A 17,807-nucleotide genomic window follows, 5' to 3' on the forward strand; every position below is an offset into this window, starting at 1 on the left:
CCATAATTTAATCAGTTGGAAAAGAGTTATAGAGTCATAGAGTCATGGGAAAAGTGCATGTATAATCATACTCTGAAAACTCCCACTAAACCTGTAAAAATCCAATTAGATGACCAAGGTGACCAATTTGCCTGACTGACTGCTACTCAGGACAGATGTAATTCATAAGTTTTGTCATTTACAGATTGAAATGTTCTGAGATGATGTTTGAGTCCAAGTCCATGTGCAAACTCAAAAGTAAGAAGTATTAATTATAAATCACATACAATTTTATTTTACAGTGTTATATTTACCATGAATTTAATGTTTGGAGATGTTCCAACTCAACTGTGCAGTTTAATCTTGGTAGTCTGTAACTTCAATTTATTCAGCTATAGAATCTAAACTGACATGAGGGGATTTTTGTTCCCACTTTCCCTGATCTGTTAGATTTTCTCTCAGCATCAATAACCCAAGGCAGTTCTAACAATGGAATAGAACATGCTCTTTACTAAAACAACTTACACTACACACAACCCCACAAATCTTACCTGTACAATGCTTCAAATCACATGTGAAACCATTTATATAAATTTGTCCAAAGATCAGAGCAGCATAGATGATCAGCCCTCTCCATCTCACTTTTTTATCATTGATTGTTCAACTCCCTTTAACTAGCTAAATTTTACCATGAGGTAAGCTGTTTTTACTCTTTCCACACAAGGACATTATGTATTTTAAATTTGACACTACCAACTGGCAAACATCATAAACACATGTCATATTTTCCATTTTGGTTTGATCAATTAATGCTTGTGTGTCCTCAGAAAAAAAAACTTATCTCTTGTCCTTAATGAACTTTGACAAAACTTTAACTGACACATGCTGCTCATCACTTAAGAAGTGTTCATAATAAATCACATACAATTATAATTAACACCATTCACCAATCAACTGTATGATATTTACACAACCACAGATTCAGCTGATTGATAGTCCACATTATCACATCTGGTCCATTGTGTCTGTTTTAAACAAAACTTCAACTTACTCTCCTATGTTGACCCTTTGAATATATGATCATTGCTATGTTTGAGACACTGTATATGTGCCTTAGGACAACACATTTTCTGGACATGATCTATAGATTTAGATATGTTGCATTCCATTGCCATGACTGGACATTGCCTATGCCTGTGAGTTGACACTGACTATAAGTCTCTGCTCTTTGGCTTACTCTCTGCCTTACCTTGTCCTGTACCTCAAATATCTGAACTTTTGAGAGTGATAGATTCTATTATATTCTAAAGGTAAAGTTGTTTTTCTCCTTTGAAGATCTGTTGTGAATCTTTCTGTTCTCTCTCCAACATGATTCCTATAGCTTTCCCCAAACTCAAATCTTCCTTGGACTGAATGAAATAATTCAAAGACTTATTAATGATTTCAACAACAATCTGGCCTCTTATAAATGTTGACCCCAAAGCTCTTTGTTACATGTTTACATTCATCTGTAGAGATTATCAATGAAATTATCTACAGATTCCACTGGAAGTTTAATTCTTCAGTTAAATCTTACACTTTCAATAATTTTATTTGTTTTCAGATTTTAAAAATTGCCAAAAGGTTTAAAACTTGTATTAAAATATTATCTGCACCCCCTTGGATGTTTTGGAAATTTGTAATGTCATTCATGTTCCACAGACCATATTTGTTAATGTCTACCAAAATATTTCAAAACCAAAATAATAAAAGATCCTTACATCCTGCTTGACTGGTTTTAAGTATGTTGTAGATATTGATATTATCTTTAATATCTGCCTTAACTATATTGAATGATTGGAAAATTGAATAAGGGTTTTGCATCAAAATTTGTATAATTTCCAATTCAATTGTGTACCAGTTCAAAAGGGTCATGTACATCTAAGCCTAAACAAATCATAATTGATTCTAATATACACTTGTCTATTTGTGATCCAATTAAAAATGTTTCATTCATACAAGATAAGATGACAAATAATGATCAAAAATCACCCATTATTGAGCCATTTAGGCATAGAAAAATGTTACTATGCCTACTGAATCCATTGAAATTCTTTGTAAAGCAATTCAGTCAGTTCAATTTTGACAATCACTCAGAGTCATAGACATATATAGCATGGAAACGTCCAACCCGTCCATGCTGATCAGATATCCCAACCCAATCTAGTCCCAACTGCCAGCACCCAGCCTATATCCCTCCAAACCCTTCTTATTTATATACCCATCCAAATGCCTCTTAAATGTTGCAATTGTACCAGCCTCCACCACATACTCTGGCAGCTCATTCCATACATGTACCACCCTCTGCATGAAAAGGTTGCCCCTGAGGTCTCTTTTATATCTTTCCCCTCTCACCCTAAACCTATGCCCTCTAGTTCTGGACTCCCTGGCCCCAGGGAAAAGACTTTGTCTATTTATCCTGTCCATACCCCTCATAATTTTTTAAACCTCTATAAGGTCACCCCTCAGCCTCCGACACTCCAGGGAAAACAGCCCCAGCCTGTTCAGCCTCTCCCTGTAGCTCAAATCCTCCAACCCTGACAACATCCTTGTAAACCTTTTCTGAACCCTTTCAAGTTTCACAACATCTTTCCGATAGGAAGGAGACCAGAATTGCATGCCATATTCCAACAGTGGCTGAACCAATGTCCTGTACAACCACAACATGACCTCCTAACTCCTATACTCAGTACTCTGACCAATAAAGGAAAGCATACCAAATGCCTTCTTCACTATCCTATCTACCTGTGACTCCACTTTCAAGGGGCTATGAACCTGCACTCCAAGGTCTCTTTGGTCAGCAACACTCCCTAGGACCTTACCATAAAGTGTAAAAGGCCTGCTAATATTTGCTTTCCCAAAATGCAGCACCTCGCATTTATCTGAATTAAACTCAATCTGCCACTTCTCAGCCCATTGGCCCATCTGATCCAGAGCCTTCTGTAATCTGAGGTAACCCTCTTCGCTGTCCACTACCCCTCCAATTCTGGTGTCATCTGCAAACTTACTAACTGTACCTCTTATGCTCCATCCAAATCATTTATGTGAATGACAATAAGTAGAGGACCCAGCACCGATCCTTGTGGAACTCCACTGGTCACAGGCCTCCAGTCTGAAAAACAACCCTCCACCACCACCCTCTGTTTTCTACCTTTGAGCCAGTTCTGTATTCAAATGGCTAGATCTCCCTGTATTCCATGAGACCTAACCTAAATAATCAATCTCCCATGGGCAACCTTGTCAAACGCCTTACTGAAGTCCACATAGATCACATCTGTTGCTCTGCCCTCATCAATCTTCTTTGTTACTTCTTCAAAAAACTCAACCAAGTTTGTGAGACATGATTTCCCATGCACAAAGCCATGTTGAGTGCCCCAAATCAGTCCTTGCCTTTCCAAAAACATGTATATCCTGTCCCTCAGGATTCCCTCCAACAACTTGCCCACCACCGAGGTCAGGCTCACTGGTCTATAGTTCCCTGGCTTGTCTTTACCCCCCTTCTTAAACAGTGGCACCACGTTTGTCAACCTCCAGTCTTCCGGCACCTCACCTGTGATTATCGATGATACAAATATCTCAGCAAGAGTCCCAGCAATCACTTCTCTAGCTTCCCACAGAGATTTCAGGTACACCTGATCAGGTCCTGGGGATTTATCCACTTTTTATCATTTCAAGACATCCAGCACTTCCTCCTCTGTAATCTGGACATTTGCAAGATGTCACCATCTATTTCCCTGCAGTCTATCTTCCAATCCTTTTCCACAGTAAATACTGATGCAAAATATTCATTTAGTATCTCCCCCATTTTCTGTGGCTCCACACAAAGGCCACCTTGCTGATCTTTGAGGGGCCTTATTCTCTCCCTAGTTACCCTTTGGTCCTTAATATATTTGTAAAAACCCTTTGGATTCTCCTTAATTCTATCTGTCAAAGATATCTCATGTCACCGTTTTGTCTTCCTGATTTCCCTCTTAAGTATACTCTTACTTTCTTTATACTCTTCTAAGGATTCACTCAATCTATCCTGCCTATACCTGACATATGCTTCTTTCTTTTTTCTTAACCAAACCCTCAACTTCTTTAGTCATCCAGCATTCCCTATACCTACCAGCCTTTCCTTTCACCCTGACAGGAATATACTTTCTCTGGATTCTTGTTATCTCATTTCTGAAGGCTTCTCATTTTCCAGCCATCCTTTTACCTGTGAATATCTGCCTCCAATCAACTTTTGAAAGTTCTTGCCTGATACATTCACGATTGGCCTTTCTCCACTTTAGAACTCCAACTTTTAGATCTGGTCTATCCTTTTCCATCACTATTTTAAAATTAATAGAGTTATGGTTGCTGGCCCCAAAGTGCTCCCCCACTGACACCTCAGTCACCTGCCCTGCCTTATTTTCCAAGAGTTCGTCAAGTTTTGCACCTTCTCTAGCAGGTACAGTCACATACTGAATCAGAAAATTGTCTAGTAAATACTTAAGAAGTTCCTCTCCATCTAAACCTTTAACATTATGGCAGTCCCAGTCGATGTTTGCAAAGTTAAAATCCTCTACCATAACTACCCTATTATTTTTACAGATAGCTGAGATCTCCTTACAAGTTTGTTTCTTAATTTCCCTCTGACTATTGGGGGGTCTATAATACAATCCCAGTAAGTGATCATCCCTTTCTTATTTCTCAGTTCCACCCAAACAACTTCCCTGAATGAATTTCCGGGAATATCCTCCCTCAGCACAGCTGTAATGCTATCCCTTATCAAAAACACCACTCCCCCTCCTCACTTGCCTCCCTTTCCACCTTTCCTGTAGCATTTGTATCCTGGAACATTAAGCTGCCAGTCCTGCCCATCTCTGAGCCATGTTTCCGTAATTGCTATGATATCCCAGTCCCATGTTGCTCACCATGCCCTGAGTTCATCTGCCTTACCTGTTAGGCCCCTTGCATTGAAATAAATGCAGTTGAATTTATTAGTCCTACCTTGTCCCTGCCTGCCCTGACTGTTTGACTCACTTCTCTCCTTTTGAAAGATTCTTAATGCTCATTTTCCTCATGCTCATACAGTTTTCCTTTGAATTCATTATTTGTCTCCACTTTCATTTTTCCCATTGGCCTTAAGATTACAGTCCCTCGTATGGAAACAGGCCCTTCAGCCCAACAAGTCCACACTGACCCTCCAAAGAATAACCCACCCAGATCTATTCCCCCACCCTATATTTACCCCTAACTAATGCAATGGGCAATTTAGCATGGCCAATTCACCTGACCTATAGGAGGAAACCGGACCACCCAGAGAGAACCCACATGGACATGGAGAGAAGGTGCAAACTCCACACAGGCACCCGAGACGGGAATTGAACCCAGATCCCTGGGTCTGTGAGACAGTAGTGCGAATGACTGAACCACCATGCCACCCTGATTAAAAGCTAAGATACAGGTTGAGCTACATTGGAACTGTCCTGTAGGTTGAGAAAAGGAATGTCAGCATGAAAGCAAGCCATAGGATTAAATCTTAAGTTCCAAGTCAACACCATACACTGTGAAAAATAAGCTCTTCCGCACTCACCTGCTCCCATTGTAACTCTTGCCCCAAATTTGAAAGCCTTAACTCTGTAATCGAAAAGCAAAATGTTGAAGATTCATTTAAAATAAAAATTAAAGGAGTAAATGTTGGAAAATATTCAGCAGCCTCACCAACATCTGAGTAGAGGGCAAAACATAAGTTAACATTTTAGTTATTTGATCTTTTCTGTGATATGATAACATTAAGAAATGTTGTGCTTTGGACAAGAGGTGGGTGAAGAGCCAAAAATAACGTTTATGATTGAGTGGAAGACCAGAGAGATTAAATGGCAGAAAGATTAGTGTTCCAGGTCCAAGGAAATGGAGATGGGACAAGAAATAACAAATGAACTAAATTTGTGCCTGGATAATTTGAGTTGCTAACTGAAAAAAAGGACAACTGAGAGAAAGATATAAAATGTGGGACATGGTTTGTGGTCTGAAATTGTTGATTTTATTGTTGGGATCTGATAGATATAAATGATTAATTGAAAGAAAAGACGCAGGTTGAGCTACATTGCAATAATCCTTCAGGCTGAGGACAGGAATGTCAGCAGGAAAGCAAGCCATAGGATTAAACCAACAGGTCACCAGGAGCATAAGGTCATAGACAAAACAAAGTGATCACCCAATTTGCACTATGTCGAGGTTCATCAATCTTTGAAAGCGTCAATATTGAGAGAATATTTAGAAAAGCATGTGGGATCTTGAGATTCAGAAATACAGTTGTTGAGTACAAGAGTAGGAAATTTATACTGAACCTTCAAAAAGCTCTGCTGAGATAGTGACTATAGTAAGACACCCAGTTCCAGTCATCATGCATTATGAAGGATGTGAGGCTCTTTGAAAGAGTACACAGGAGGTACCAGAATGATTCCAAAGATGAGGAACATTATAAGGTTAAGTTAGAAACAAGGGAATTCATAGAGATTTGCATTGTTATTATTGCAATAGATTTAGATAATATAGACAAGGGAAAGCTTTTCGTACTGGCTGAGAGTACACAGCTAGGGATCATAGATATGAGGTGCTACTGCTATATAGGGTAATGGTTTTGAAAGTGTTAATGCTCATGTTACATTAGCTTCACCCAAACTACTAATGTCATTCGCAGTCTGTGGATGGAGACAAGGAAGTCCATACTACCTTTCAGAGAGAGCAAATGTATCCATACCAGGCCCTTAATGTCCTAGTAATTATATCTGACCAAATATCACTGTAACTATTACTAACATATAATAAACTTTCTTGTAATCCAAGAATAGTGACTCTTCTGAAGATACTCTACATTGGTGGAATATCTACCACCATTCACTAAATAGGCCCATGGCAAAGCAAAGAAGGTTTGGTGGCAGCAAATTACTTTACTCAACCTTTACCCAATACCACCCACTGTAGAGATAGCCAGAAAATCTCTGGTCATCAGAAAATCTAGGATTAAGAGATTAAATTCATAATTGCTAAATTTGTCATGTTGTATAGATAGGTAGAAAACGAAGTTGTGAAGAGAACACAAGAAGTCTAGAAAGAGACATAGATAAGTTAAGTAAGCGAATAAAAAATTGGTAGATGGAGTATAACATGAGCAAATGGGAAGTTGTCCATTTTGGTAAGAAAAATAGAAAAAAATCAATTTATATAAATGGAAAGTGTTGCAAAAGGATCTGAGTATCCTCACACATGAGCCACAAAATGTTAGTTTGATTAGATTCACTACAGTGTGGAAACAGGCCCTTGGGCCCAACAAGTCCACACCACCCGTCCGAAGACAAACCCATTCCCCTACCCTATATTTACACCTGACTAATGCACCTAACACTGTGGGCAATTTAGCATGGCCAATTCACCTAACCTGCACATCTTTGGATTATGGGAGGAAACCGGAGCAAATCCACACAGACACTGGGAGAATGTGCCAACTCTAGACAGACAGGCGGGAATCAAACCCAGGACCCTGGTGCTGTGAGGCAGCAGTGCTAACCACTGAGCCACTGTGCCACCCCAGGTAATAAGAAATAGCAATAAAAAGAGAGTTACGTTATATATTACATATTATGCACGTGCTGAAAGTAATTAAAAAGGCAAATGGAATGCAATTTTTTCTTCCAATTAGCCTATTGGTGAGCCTATGTCTGGTGTTACCATTTCAGCTTGGTCCTCTTATATAAAAACAAAACTGATAAATCCATTACAAGCAGTTCCATGAGATCCATTCAACTAATTTCTGGGAATGGAAAGGTGATATCTTATTTTTAAAAAATTGGACAATCTATTTCCTGTGTCTATTACTGTTCAAAAGCATGTGAGTACATCTTATCAAAACATACAAGGTTCTGAGGGAACATGATGGAATGGTTACAAAAAGGATTATTTTCTTGGTAGGGGAGACTAGAACTAAGTGACACAGTTTAAAAGTAAGGTGTCTCCAACTTAAAACAGAAGGGTGGAGACTTTTTCTCCCAGACAGTCTTGAGCCTTTGCAGCTCTCTTTCCCCAGACAGTGGAGGAGCAGTTCCATTACTTTAAGGCAGAGGTAGATAGATTTTTGAAATTAAAAGGAGTTAAATTTAGTGGGGTCAGATGGAAAAGTGGAATTCAGGCTAGAATCAGATCAGCCACTATCATTTTGAATGGTGGAGTAGGCTCGATGGGTTGAACGACCTGATCCTACACCTAATTTGAAAGTTTATATGTACATAGACATGACAGGACTGATGCAAGAGGAATATGAAGTGGAATGAAATCTTCATCATATAGTTCTAGTTTTGACAAATACTCTACTGTTATTCTTAATGCTCAACACTTATCTCATTTTCTTACCTAATCATTCCTGGCCCAATATTTAATAAAGCATAAAGTCTTTGATTTATCCTGAGTTATGTCCCATCATATGCTGCAGATCACAGTTCTGTGTCAGACAGGATTTCTTTTTCAGTATAGTATTGCGTTCAGACTGCGTAATTTAGTATTGGAAGAGTACTTTCTCAAGGCATTCTAACGCACTGTAATAAAATCTGGCTAGATCCTGCAGCTCTTAATGAACCTTATAATGGTGGATACAACTGAGATGAGCAGATGAAAGATGGTGATAGTACGATAAATGTTCTGTCATGCTGGAAAACGCCAGACTAACAAATGAGGTCTAACATAGTGTACCATAAACATTCTTCTTAATAGACATCAAGCTGACATACAGATTCACAGAAGAAAACAAATCTCAAAGCTAGAAGAGACTTGTTGGTTTACAATTGTTACATCCTAACTCTTTCTATTCTTTTTCAAATTGTTTTCAGTCACTTAACTTGAATAACATCATTAAATGAGGTAAAGTTTGAAAGGGGCATTCAATCTCCTTTTGTGCAATGACAAGAACATCTAACATTTCGCTATGTGTCAAATTTTAGCCATTTAATAGTTACTAGAGTCTAATAAATGATTACAGCTCTTGCTTTGTATAGAATCAAAGTTTATGGAGTTTATTTTCATGCACTTTTCTTATGGTTTTTATTTATATGAATAGGGCAGTAGAGATTTGAATCATTTTAAAAAATATTTGTGTCTTTCCCCATGGTTTAGTAGTGGGGTAATTTAATTAGATGGTTGGAAACCCCATTGCCTTCCCAGTTCCACCCCAATTAAGTTCATGGATGGCCTTCTTTGCTAACTGTCAAATTACTCAGTCATCCTCACACTTGAAGTAAGCGCAAAACATTTTATAAAACCTTCCAAGCCACTACCACCACATTCACACCAAAACTGAGAGAAAGGCAGATAAAAATAACCTTTATGAATTATGATACATCATTAGCCCATGTCCATTCACTGCTTTGCAACAATAGTTGTAACCAAACAACTCCCGAACAGTTCAGTTGCTGCATGCATCAAGTGGAGGTCCAATATTGTGAGTAACTGGGCTTTCTTTAAGGTGGATAATGTTCTGATAATGCAAAGAAGGCAGAGAGCAGGAGAGATATCCTATAACTTCAGGAAGCAAAGACACTCTTGAGGCATATTCTCAAGGGAATAGAAGTATCAGTGGAGCTCAATCTGAGTAGCACAATGAAAGCACAGCAGGAAGAAATGTAATGACATAACAAGAGTTGTCAAAGTGAGTGATTCAATTTTCAACATGCTACCCATTGTAACACAAGACTTATCCACTGCTTAATGCTCTGCCTCCATTATCCACCTATGAACAATCTCTATCAGACAATATAAACCTTCAAATTATACGGTTGCTATCCTATTACACATTTAAGACTTGCAACTTTCAGACTTCGACACTTTTCAAACTGGTATCAATTTAACTATGAAAATCATGTCACCCAAACATATCACAAAATATTCACTGACACACTTTCCTCTTTCTTACTGGAGTAGATGACATATAACAGAAAGCAGCAGGAAAGAACTGAAATAGGAGAAGTAGGTGTGCACAGTTAACTGCAATGAAGAGATAGTGGAGGCAGTGGTCATGGACAGGAGAGGAGGGCTGATACAATTGATAATGAGTGTAAATGCATACCTGAGTTTCTTTCTCTTAATCCACGTCTTCCTAATTCTACAATCTGTACTGATTTACAGATTTTGGATAGCTTAGCCACAAACTTCTCACTTCCTTCTCTCTCCTTTCTGCAACTCGCCCTTTACCTTGTTTTCATTTCAGATAGACAAGAACTGGAATCCTCCCAGTCAGAGAAAGAAAGATAGGGAAGGTGAAGAGATATTGGTTGCATCAACCACTAATTCCGATATTAACAATTTGATTGTTTGAAGTCTAGGGTAGAAGAGGAGGTATCTGCAGATGAGACAATGGGTACAACAGCATAGGAAGCAAAGTAAGATCCAAAGAAAGACACATGTGTTGAATGTAAGACTTCATGTTATTTCTGATATAAAGGAATCAGATGAGAATCTTGATGGACCAGGCTGCAAAGAATGGCTGTTGGGCATACGCAATCAAATGCATGGCGCATGCAAAAATGTACTAGACTGTTTGTACTCCATTGCAGAGCTGGGAATCCATCCTTACTGACATGAAGCACGTGATCACCTCCATTGGCAAACCAGTCGAACCTCCGCTAATGCATCTGATGGCTGATATCACCAAAGTAACATAAACAGCTTCCATTAAAGAGTGCTACAGTTAAATCTCACTTTGCCTTCAAGCTCACATTGTTGCAATTGTATTACTGGATATCACTGGTCAAAGGAACTTATTTGGCATTCTGCAGTCTGGATTGTGTTCTCCAGCATGTCAGTAGGAAAATTATTGGGCTACCTGAGAGAATGACAATGTTTTCATGGACCAGGAATTTATTGCCTTCTCCTGGAATGACAACATTCCTAGTCTCACTGCTACTATTCTATCCATGCCACTGCATTTTCCTGTCACTCAACCAAGTGTTGCTGCTGCAGACCATGTCAATGTTTGCAGGCTGAAGCGAGGATCTCTTGGCTATCCAAGGTCCCGAAGAAGGGCTCATGTCCGAAACGTCGATTCTCCTGCTCCTTGGATGCTGCCTGATCTGCTGCGATTTTCAGCTCTAATCTCCATCATCTGCAGTCCTCACTTTCTCCTATTCAAGGTCAACTATCAAAGCCATCTATTGTTTACTCAATACTTGATCAGTACTCTTCCACCTCCAATACTGAAGAGATTGAGGAAATTCTTGTGTGAGTACTGGGAAAGGTAATCAAACACAGTGGAGAGGCAGTAAAGATACACACATGGGAACTTTAAATAGTCAATACAAATTGAAACTATGGAGTGAATTCATAAAATTAGATTTGAATTTTAAATTTTGGTAGTTTTTATTTTTATGTTGTCAAAAACAGAATAACATGTTAGTCAGCAATAAGGGAGAGTAAAGGACAGTTGATAAAATGGGAAAGTGTAGCTGAGGTTTCTGTTCCTGTTAGAAAGGAATAATCCAAACTAATCATGTAAAACCTTGGCAGAAAGGGATTGTGAATATTGCAGCTTTCTTTATGTTTGCCATTCCTCCATTTTCTTTTGCACTCACTGCTTCTCCTCCTCCTGCTCTATATCTGCTTTTCATCAAATTGCTCCATTTTTGGGGAATTACTCCAGTTTCTGGGCATGTGTCTGTGTCAACTAGGAGAAAGTGAGGACTGCAGAGGAGGTCCTTGGCCTCCTCCATCGCCAGACCCTGGCCACACAACGCCTAGAGGAAGAGTGCCTCACCTTCCGCCTAGGAACCCTCTAATCACACGGGATGAATGTAGATTTCTCCAGCTTCCTCATTTCCCCTCCCCCCACCTTATCTCAGTCCCAACCCTCGGATTCAGCACTGCCCTCTTGACCTGCAATCTTCTTCCCAACCTCTCCGCCCCCAACCCCTCTCCGATCTATCACCCTCACCCTCACCTCCTTCCAACTATTGTATTTCCAGCACCCCTCCCCCAAATTCCCTCCCCCCTAGCTTTTATCTCAGCCCACTTGGCACACCGGCCTCATTCCTGAAGAAGGGCTTATGTCCGAAATGTCGATTCTCCTGCTGCTCAGATGTTGCCTGGCTTGCTGTGTTTTTCCAGCACCACATTTTTCAATGAGTCTGTGTCAGCCAAGGCGCAGTTGATAGCACTCACTAAATTATAAGGTTCTAGGTCCAAGCTTGGACAAAATAGGAAAGACTGACAATGCAGTGCTTAACATGGCACTTGCTGGACTGTTGGTGGTACAGTCGTTTGGGGTGAATCATCAAACCAAGGCCTTATCTGCCTACTCAGGTAGATGTAAAATATCTCATGGTACTCTTACAAAAAAGAAGCAATGGAGTTATCCCATGTGTCCTGGCCAATATTTATCTCTTGATCAACATCACAATTAAAAAGAAAATTAGGCATGTTACAGCCTGCCGGTCTCAACATTGAATTCAACAACTTCAGATAATTTCACTTCATTTATTTTATTTATCTTTTTTAATTTTGTTTTTCATTGTTCTGTACCTCTTATTTCTTGATTGTCTCTCTTTCTCTCGCTCCCCACTCTCTCATCGCCTTTTTCTCTCCTCTTCCTCCTTTGCTACCCTTCTCCCCTGTTTTCCATTTTGTCTCTGCTTCATCCCTCGCCCCCTCCCAATCCCCGACATATTTTGTCACATACCACTGTCTTCAGCCTTGGTCATTCACAGTTCCTAATCTCCCTATAATCTCTCTATGGACTGTCATTATCAACCTCTTTATTGCTACCTTTGCTTCTGGAGCCATGACTCCCCTTCTCTCAGCCTTGTATAAATACCTCTCTATTTCTCCCCTTTTTTTAGCTTTGACAAAGGGTCAGTTAGACTCGAAACATCAGCTTTTTTCTCTCCTTATAGATACTGCTAGACCCTTGCTGAAATTTTCCAGCATTTTCTCTTTGGGTAAAAAGAAAATCTGGTCATTATCACATTGCTGTTTGTGGAAATTTGCTGTGAGCATATTAGCTAGTGTGATATATTGCAATATTGACTACACTTCAAGAAGAGCTTAATTGACTGTAAAGTACTTCTGAGCCTTACAATGGCCGTGAAAAGCATTTTTTAAATGTAAGTGCTTCTTTCAATTCTCAGAAAAACAAACAGACCAGTCATTGAAGAATATTCATACTTTAACATTCAAAAACACATCCAGTTGCTCCAGCAACCAGAGGAAAATTATCCAACAGCTTACAAGTGCTTCATTCATGATCTTTCTTTCAGTTTTATATTGTGAAATTCAGCTGCCCAAGGTTGACACAGAGTGTTGAAGGATGCTGGGAGATTTAAAATAACAACTGTAGGCTTGTGAACTCTTGCAACACAGCACACTCATTCAAGCTGTCATTTTTACAAGTTGCTACTGGATATGAGGTGCCCACAGTCCAATCCCATTCGTGAGGCGAGTTCCGGTACACTAACCATCAGAATTATACATGCACATCATGAGAACCATTTGAATTGTTTTATATATAAATGTGATTGGACAACATCCTATCATCAGACCTTACAGAAAACAATTTAGTTTTCCTTGTTCTTAAAACAGAACCAACGATTATATCAGTAATGGCCATTAGAAGTTTGTCTTTATTATTTATTCCTTTTTTTAGATTTCCTATTCATAACCATATATTTTCTTCACCCTGGAGTTGAGTTGCTCCAAGGCTGGTACTAAGGTAGCTCCGTGTCTAACTTCAATATCACACTGTAAACAGTAATCAGTACAATGCTCTGGGAGCATGCATTAAGATCTCCATTGACATTCACCACAGCTTTTTACCTTGCTGATCTGTAATAGCATTCAACCATCAGCCAAGGTTTGATTTTCTAACCCTGGTTAGACAAAATAAAACTTGCACACTTAGATTTTTTGTACTTTGGAAAGGAGTGTCCAATTTGATAAGAGTGGAAACCTGCTAAAAAACCATCAGTACCAATAACACAGAAGGCCATCGCCAAAGCCATCCCCCTTGTTACAGCAGTACGTGTGCTATATTCTTTCCTTTAAATATCTAGCAGTTACTTTGACAGCTACTATGGAAAGGGAAGTACATAAGGAAAGTGTAGGGGTCAGCACGCAGTTGGATTGGTGTGATTGGGCACAAGTTAGGTGAGTGATAAGAATGTGAGGTAAATCAGGTTATGGTGTCAGGTTGCTGACTGTTAAAATACCAGATTGGTTGAGGGGAGAGGGTAGCAGGCAGTGAGAGTGTCAGGTAATTGATGAGAGCTTAAGTCGAGAGTTCAGTACCTGTCCAGCGTCAGATCCGGTGAGATTGGGTTAGTGAGGATGGTGTTGACCTTTTGATCAAGGGATATTGTCAATGGTGGGAGCAGGGGATGAGGGGGGAAAGTGTGTCAGAATTTGGTGGAATGCTGTTATTCCAATGGTTTCAGATCAGGTCCAATGGGGTTGGGTTAGTGGATGGTTAAGTTTGGACATATGGGTGCCACCTCCGAGGCTTTATAGCTGTAGGCAACTAGTGTTAAGTTGGGGCTCAATTAAATATTTACCCAGGAGATACAGTAAGTTTTAATCCTATAAATTTTCCTCGGTAACTACGAAATATAAGTGAATTGGAATGCTCCAAAATTACTGACTTTGAGGCATTTTGGGGAGTTCCAGACAAGTGATAATTGTCAATCAGGATTTTCAATTTTCCAGGTAATTCCCTTGGAGTCAACTGCATTGAAATTTCCATGTTCCTCTCTACACAGCTATAATGACTATCCTGACTTTATCATTTCTGAGCCTAGTATTTACAGTAGAGAACAGACCATTCAGCTGAGCTGGTCCATCCTGGTGTTTATGGTCCACATCGGCGACCTTGTACAAAAATGTTGAAATTGTGTTTTTATACGAAAATACGAATACACAGGATTGAATCCAAAAGGGCTGAAAGTATGGTTACTTTTATTGAGATCCTCCTAAAATGATTAATTCATGTCCACTTAACCAACACAACACCTTATAATCGAATGTGGATCACCTCATTATTTGTATTTAAGACATTTGTATCTGGATATGATTCAAGCTTCATCTCTGAATTTACGAACATAACAGAAAACAGTTGTATGACTGCACAATCAGCTGCATTGGCAGTTTGACCGACTTCCAAAAAAAAAATCACAGCACCACTGTATAAGTCCAAGGAAATATGCAATAGCAAGTAAGCACAACCTTATTAATTTGTGTGGATACCTGAATCTACAGTTCCATTGAACTGCTAGTTTTAGAACTGGTGCACCCAATACTTATATTCACCATAACTTGGTCACGTGGCATTATTCAATATTCCTACTTTATGATATAACAAGGCCACAATACTTTATTTAAAGATCTAATGGATGACTGAAATGTACGTTTCTGATATTAAACATATTATAGGAATAAAAAATTAGTTTAACCTTTCAACATGTTCTATGAATTAATAAACTGAAATGACAAACTGAAGACATATCTAGAATAAATTAATATTCTTCATAATTTGAGCATTCAACATAAAGTTTAACATATCTTCATTATGTGCAGCAGAGTAGAACAGAAAATCTATTAAAATATTGCACCAAAGAACTCTATAAGTGACAGGTACTATACATCTTACAACAAATTTGAGACAATTACCTTATATAATGTGTTTCACTGAATGAATTGCATTTTAAATGGATTAAATTTATCCTAGCTATTTATTTTAGCTACTGATTAAAAGTAAAGTAGTTTGTCTACTATTTTATTCCAAATTACCATGTCACCTAATTTTTATGGTTCAACTGTTACCTACACAGTGGAGATTTCATATTATAATTCGACACACTGTTGACATATGAGTACGGAGTACAGTGACCCACTAGACCACATGATTTATATAATCACTAATAATTAACACATCAAATTATTCCTCACCTAAGAATCCTATGACATACTAATCAAAAGATCTATTTCATGCTACCTTTTTACAGCAACACCAGGATTCAGAACACACAAACCATTATTGATTCACTGTTTCTGAATCTGATCGTGCTCTGTGACCTGATTTCGTTTGAGGGAAGAAATTCATAGAATGGTGAGGGACGATTTTTTACTGCGTGAGCATCCTTTGCTTTTATTTATTATAGAGAGTTCAACTATAAGATAGTTGCCACCTATTCTCAGTGAAAGGTTGCTGAAATGTTGTGTAATCATTTGGTTTCTGTTATACCACCAGATGTACTCAGATCTTTGGAGCACTTCTAACTTGATGGTTTACAATCAAATGCTACTCCAATTTCTGCACTGACAACAATCCTTCTAAACATATATGTTGTGGTGATTTGATTATGGGCCTAAAATTGGACATTCTAACTTGGCCTATGGCCAAAGAAATCAGGCCTGACAGAAAATTGGCCAAACTAATTAATTAATTAATTAATTAATTAATTAATCAGACTTTCTGACATTTTGATTTTAAGCCTGTGCCTAATGACATGCATGACAGCAGTGATGGATGTTGATGTTACCCAATTGGCTGCTTTGAATCTCACTCATGAGCTGATTGGCCAAAAGCCACAGAACATTCTGGAAGGTTCAGTGCAAGGGGGGATAAAAACATCAAGCTGGATGCCACCCCTCAGTGAAAACCCGCAGTGGAGGTTTGTTCTAATTCATTTGGAAGACTGTGTGGCAGTCCAAGAAAACCCAAGGGAAGGTCCACCCTGATCTGCAAAATCCATCATCGAGGAAGAAAGCCAACCCTACATTGGACAGTAAGGACATTCCAACAGCCCAGCTCAAACACGTGGATCACTGAAGGGAATATCCTTTCTCAGATAGATTGAGCTAGATAGAATGTAAACATTGTGAGAATTTGGGAAATAGATGGTGAATTTACTAACAAATATTTTACTCATAAAATCAAATTGAACTGCAATTTGAATCCTGTGTCCCTCTATCACCTCATGGAGAAAAGCATTTAGGTAAAGTGTTTTTAATACATAAATTAGTCAAAGTGCCAAAACATGGACAACAATGTTTAGGCTTCTATGGAATAAAGGGTTGGCTATATCTATACTCTAAGTAAAGTTACTAAGTATGGAAGGGGAGACATCACAGTGACATCACATCCCATGGAATGAGAACTTTGGTCTGTATGATACCAGTATGATGTCCTCTGTTGCTGTCTCTTGTACATAGCTATGTTCAATAAAGTCTTTTAATGTTAATTCACCTGATCTTACTAAGTGGTAACAATAGTGAATGGGGGGACAGAATCAGAGGCAAACACAAAGAACATCTGAAGTGAAGTCTGATGGCAGAAATACTCCAATAAGTGAAACATGGTTGATTATATTTGCTCTTGACATGACAGAAAAGGGGATATTGGTGTCTTATTTTGTGGACAGACAGCTGAAGGACAAGAGAACTGGATGGTGCAGAGAAGAACTGTCCTCCTTCCCCAAGACTAACAGAGGACACCACAACACTAGATCCCAGTAATGTGATCTGAAGCTCCCCATAGATCAATGCAGTCACTATGACTGGAGAATAACCACAGCAATGCTGCAAGAAAGTCACTTGCTCTCACTTCCAGGACAATTGCCATGGTCTTCACTGTGATACCTCACACGCATTTTATCTCTGCTACTGCATCAGCCTCCCTCCAAGGCTTATGTTCTATCATCCTTATTGTTACATCTTCCCTCACTAGTCTCTCCCTTTTATACCTTAATTTTAACAAATATTTCATCTCTTATTTACCACATTTTTTGTCT

The sequence above is a fragment of the Hemiscyllium ocellatum genome, chromosome 16, assembly GCF_020745735.1.
Source record: "Hemiscyllium ocellatum isolate sHemOce1 chromosome 16, sHemOce1.pat.X.cur, whole genome shotgun sequence".
Taxonomy (NCBI): domain Eukaryota; kingdom Metazoa; phylum Chordata; class Chondrichthyes; order Orectolobiformes; family Hemiscylliidae; genus Hemiscyllium; species Hemiscyllium ocellatum.